Here is a 6077-nt window from a genome sequence, read left to right as displayed (position 1 = left end):
ATTCTCTCTTTTTGTTTAATTCGTAAATAAAACAAAAATGTGGTTAAATATATCGTGTATATGTAGCGCATATTCCCTAATTTGAATTCGAACACTTCGAACTCACTCGTCACACTGTTCTATGGTTTAGTCCGATATGAGCTAGCAGAGGGACCTAATGGACCTATAGATCATGGGCTCCAACGATCCAAGATTAACCGGCTAAACTTATCAACCTTGTTAACCAACATTCGGTAACTACTAGGACACTCCACTATAGCCTAACAAGAAGTAATATCCTAGAGCTGGTCACACTGTTCTATGGTTTAGTTCACAGGGTGTTCGTAACTAGAGCTGGGTCAATTTACCGTTTTACCCCTAAAGTTACTTCTTGTTCCTTATGTCTCACTGATCCTCTAATGAACAATTGGTTTGTGGTCCAACCAGTAAACCGAATCCCTCTCAAGACAATGAGAGGATGGGGCCCCTTGTTCAAGACCTGGAGTCAGTGCTTAAGGGAACTACCTTTCTTCTATCCCTAAAAGTGGGTAGGAGTGAATTCCATCTTGCACCCCACGTCCCCAGCCATTCACTCAGTCTTACCCCTGAAATGGGAGGCCTATTGAGTCAGCGAACTAGAGCCACTCTCACCTGTGCAAATCTAAGGATAATTTCGAATAAACAGGAGTTCATGGTTAGCTCAAGATTAAAACCGAGTTACCTAGGTTATCGAATGAAAAGAAAATCAGTCTCAACAGTAAACGACATTATAAAGTGAGAGTGGTTTTCTTCATGGTCCGATCTTATGCAATACTCATTGCATAGGACGCCCCCACTCACATGTCTCCACATGTACAATTTAGTGAACACATTGTTTATATCATATACAAAAGTGGGCCGCATCCATAGTGTCCCCAAGGTACTCAGCCTTATCCTTATACTATAGATCATTTTGACTATATACTTGAACTTGATCCACTCTTATGTCTTTACATATAGTTCAAGTAATCATACTATAGCCAGAGTGTTCTTAGTTTATTGGATTTAGATTAATGATCGTAAAGTTCACTTTATTCGATAACAATTTTTACTGAATAAACAACAATAATAACTTTATTGAAAATAGAATATGTTTTTGTTTACCAACTATGAGTTTTAGGACATAAAACCCAACAAACTCCCAATTGGACTAAAACTCTATTCAATTTTTCCTTATTTATGACATAATGAATAGTGTTATTTTTTTATTTTCACTATTATTGATGACGAGATGTTTAAGATTTTGTCACATAAAAATCTTGAGGATATAGCTTAGATGGTAGAGCGTTTGCATCCCGTGTGAGAAGTACTGGGATCGATACCATGCATCAACAAAGAAAACGATCACTAAATATATTAGTTTTTTTTAAAATTTTTCCTTATTTACGATATAATGAGCGGGGATAGTTTTTCACTTTCAATATCATTGATGACGGGAAGATTAGAGTTTTTTGATGTAAAATTGTGTGAATGTAGCATGCGAGAGATACGGGGATCGATACCTCGCATCTCCAAAAGAAACTATTCGTTATTACTATTTTATTTCTATTCAATATTTCCTTATTTATGACATAATGAGTAGCGATATTTTTTTCATTTTCACTATTATTCATGACGAGACATTTAGGGTTTTGTGACGTAAAAATTGTGGAGATGTAGCTTAGATGGTAGAGCGCTCGCTTTGCATGCGAGTTATACGGGGATTGATAACCCGCATCTCCAAAAGAAAGTATTTTTTGTTATTATATTTTTTCATTTTCACAATTATCAATGCCCCGCATCACCAAACCAAACTATTTGTTATTAATATTTTGATATTTTTTTATTTTCACTATTATTGATGATGGGACATTTATGGTTTTATGATGTAAAAATCATGGGGATGTAGCTCAGATATGGGGATTGATACCCCGCATCTCCAAAATTAAGACTATCTATTATTAAATATATTATTTATTTTCAATTTTTCCTTATTCATGACATGTTGGGTAGAAATATTTCTTCATTTTCACTATTATTGATGACGGGAAATTTAAGGTTTTGTGATGCAAAAATTGTGGGGATGTATCTCAGATGGTAGAGCGCTTGCTTAGCATGCAAGAGGTACGGGGATCGATACCCCGCATCTCCAAAAGAGATAAATTATTTTTTTAAGTATGAGTTAATTTAACATGTTATGTATAAGGTAGGTACGAGAGAAAAAGAAAAGATACTTATATAAGGATTATTAGGCTAGAATCTCCAAAAGAGAAAAATTATTTTTTGAAGTATGAGTTGAAAGCAATCTAGTATGGCTAGAATCTCCAAAAGAGAAAAATTATTTTTTGAAGTATGAGTTGAAAGCAATCTAGTAGAGCAATCTAGTAGTTATACTGCTTCTTGTGGAGAGGGAATTTGATGAATTCCTCAAAAGATCCATAATACTCACCGACTCGAAATTGAGGTTTGTTCATGTTTGAAAATGTGACAAACCAAAAGACAAGATGCTAATTAATATTGTTTGTGATTGTTGTTGTGAATTCTTGAATACATATTTTGGTTGGCTTATGAATTTTTCCATCTTTTAAATATTATTTATTTAGTTCGGGCCTAATTTCATAATAGGCGATTGAATCACAATATTGCAATATTTTAAGTTACTTTTAAGATTAAAGGTCGATGAATGAAATAATTACAGCAAGTTCTTTTTATGCATCTTATTTTGATCTAGCACATAAATGCTTCCTAATTATTTTATTTATTTTTTTATGAATTATGTTATGAAGATCATTTGAATTATAAACGCTTTAATTCAAACAATATTTAATAACTAATCATTTTAATATTTATACTCAAATATACTAACAAGTACTAGTAACACTAGTCTCAATGACTTAAAGAATACAACTATTATCTCGAACTATAAAGAATTTAATTCCAACCTATTCTAATGGACAAACGCTTTATTAGACTCCATTGGAAGATTTCACTTCATCAATTTAGGTAGCGTTCAACTACAACTATAAATATCAAATTCTTAAGTATTCATGAACAAAATCGGCCTAACAATGTCTCTTGGAACTATTTACCAAAGGTGTTAGAATGAGCCGTGTGGAAGGGTTGCCTTTAGATGGTTTAGTACCAATTAAGGATGTCAATATCCTAGTAGTGCGGAATGCAAGAACGTTCGAAGTTGAAAAGAATAACGAGAATAGTAGACATTGTTTCATCTACAATCGTGTGGTGAACGGTCTGGTTGGTATGACTAAAGAACGTCGTCCTCGCATAATTTATATTATTGTGATAGAAGTTATAAATAACGATGATATTCCTTGGTCTTTTATTACAAAGGTGAAGAACTTTCTTTTTGTGCATGTGATATATCCATCGCCACCTACTCATAAACTCTCATCTTTTAAAGAAGTTCTCAAGTTCCTTGTCCCCAAGTAGCAATACAATTACTAGAATGCTATCTCTACTTATAATAAGCCCTTTCTCTCGAAATATATGTGTGTGTTTGTGGATGTATTGCTCTCTTTTATTAATGAAATATGGCATAGTCATAATGATATTATGAGTATCTTTTCTATCCCTCCCTTTCTTATAGCTATATAAAGAATACGAATATTATAAGTAAAAGTGTACAAGTAATTTGTTACTTTTGAACTTAACATGCTTATAATTCAATTTATCTATGTTATCAACAATAATTATCAAACAGTATATAATTTTGTCCAAGTAAGGTCGATTCTCAATCCCTGTATGATATCATAACACAAAATCGAGTGGAAGGGTTAATGATAAAATGATAACAAAAACCCATTCGTCGAACTAACTATAAAAGAAGGGTTGGTTGGAAACCATGTCTATACTTCTTTGCTTTAATCACAAGTAACTAAAGATATATAAGAACAACAGAATATGGCATGCCCAGTCAAAACATAAAAAATTTCTTGCCATGTTATAGTTAATGAATATGGTATGCACAAAGATCTGACGTCACACTTCATGATTGGAGACAAATTCAGTGAGCTATGGTCGTCCATACCGTCCTTTGGTCCAATTATGTCAAGCAAATGTTGCAGCAAGCAAAGAGTTTTTAATAAGTTCGCAATTGCAAAGAGCTTGGTTTAAGGCACAAATGTCTCTGATGTGAAAGGTGCACCAATTCAACGAGATTTAAGTAACCATGAATAAGACACATGATACAGCTTGTAAACGAAACGATGTCCATGACTCTTGTTATTTTCTTCCCCTACAAACCTTCTAGCCTCTTGCACTCTTTTGTCATTGACATCCTTAATTGAAATTTGAATTGAAGGAAACACTTCTCCACAACTCATTATGGAACACCTTTGATAGATAGTTTCAACAGATTTACTTTGCCGAGCAATACTTTAAAATTCGATATTTATAGTTGAACGCTACTTAAATTGATGAAGTGAAATCTTACAACAAAAGTTAATAAATCGTTTGTCTATTAGAAGAGAGCTTGGAATTAAATTCTTTATAGTTGGGATAAGGGATGTTTTAGTCAAACAAAGTATACTTTTTAGTTTTAAAATAAATTAATTTTTTAGTTTTAATTTTAGTCCCAATAAATTAATTTTGATGTGGTGTTATGTATTTTAATAAAATTAATATTAACTTAATAAAAAAAAATTTGTATTTTTTTTAAAATTATAATCTAAATTAATAAAAATACCATTGAACTTTGCACTTTTATCTAAAAAGAATACTCATAATTTTTTTTTTTAAATACGGTTGAATTTTCCAAAAAAAAAAAAAAAAAAAAATTCAAAACTACTCTTTTAACTTTCAAAAGCATTTAAAAAAAAGATAGATGGGGAGAAAATTTTGTTCATGGGGAGAAAATCGAAGGTTATTTGAGGGTATGGTTTTAAGATCCTGAAAACATAACAAGAAGTAATATCCTAGCTTATGATTGCGATTAAGAACCTACTAGTAGGCTACTTACTAAGTTTTACTCACTCCATGTTTATCATTTTTTTTCAAGTAACTAAGAGTTGGTCATGGATGAGAGCGGACTTTGGAGTGTGGGCCATGGACTAACCTCTGTTTTTAATCTAGTATTTTTTTGTTCTTCTTTTGAGTCTGCTTCTTATTTTGTGTTTGTAACGAGTATGTATATGTAACATCCCAAAAATGAAGGAAATTATCTCCCATAAGAATAAGCCACCCAGGAAAGACCCAAAGGATAGAAAGGAAAAAAATTAAAGGATTAAGCAAGAACAAAGGACTTAGTCAAGTCACTCGTGTACCGAGTATGTATATGTAATATCCCAAAAATGAAGTAAATTATCTCCCATAAGAATAAGCCACCCATGAAAGACCCAAAGAATATAAAGGAAAAAAATTAAAGGATTAAGCAAGAACAAAGGACTTAGTCAAGTCACTCGTGTACCTTAACAAGTAATTTCAAGGAGTTAAAAGGTCTTTTGAAAAGGATTGGAAAGGAAAAAGTAAATCAAAAGAGCAAAAAACTCATTTTATTAATTATCAAGAATCTTTCCCAATTTATAATTCCTTATCTAAAAGGAATCTCAAGATTGAGAAGAAGGGAAAAATGATAAAAGAGTGATGAGAAATTTGTAGAAAAATTATGGATTTTTGGAGAAAAATAATAATAAAATATTTAGAAAGTGGCAAATTACCAAAATACCCTTGGAAGACTGGATAATTACAAAAATGTCACTCTAATTCAAATTAGAGCATCTACCGTGACCATCCGGGAAAAATCTTTCGAACTCAAATCTCAACCGTCGGATCTCCTCCAAAATTTGATATGATCTAGAACGAACACGCACGGATCATCACATCCAACGACTAGTATTCAAAGCCAAGGTCGGTAAGGCTATGATCGGAGTTGATATCTCCAAAAAATTATCCAGAAAGTTTAAACTCTAAATAACAAAGATTCTGGAGCTCTCAATGTCGGTTTAAGCTCCTCCTATATGGTCGGAAGTAGGAGCAACAATACGGAATAAGAATCGAGAAAGGTCAATCCCCCAATTGAAGGCAATAAGCGTTTAGATTGTGGATCTCCTACTCTAGAATTT

General features: G+C 32.5%; 1 non-coding gene across 1 annotated transcript; it reads left to right on the top strand.

The window, feature by feature from the left end:
• The first annotated feature begins 2076 nt into the window (after positions 1-2076).
• TRNAA-AGC (transfer RNA alanine (anticodon AGC)) lies at positions 2077-2149 on the top strand. Its single transcript has one exon. It is a non-coding gene; the product is annotated as a tRNA-Ala (tRNA).
• Positions 2150-6077: the final 3928 nt, after the last annotated feature.

Source organism: Cucurbita pepo, chromosome 10 (assembly GCF_057944985.1).
Source record: "Cucurbita pepo subsp. pepo isolate OVF chromosome 10, ASM5794498v1, whole genome shotgun sequence".
Lineage (NCBI taxonomy): Eukaryota > Viridiplantae > Streptophyta > Magnoliopsida > Cucurbitales > Cucurbitaceae > Cucurbita > Cucurbita pepo.
This window is presented reverse-complemented; position numbering and strand designations above follow the sequence as displayed.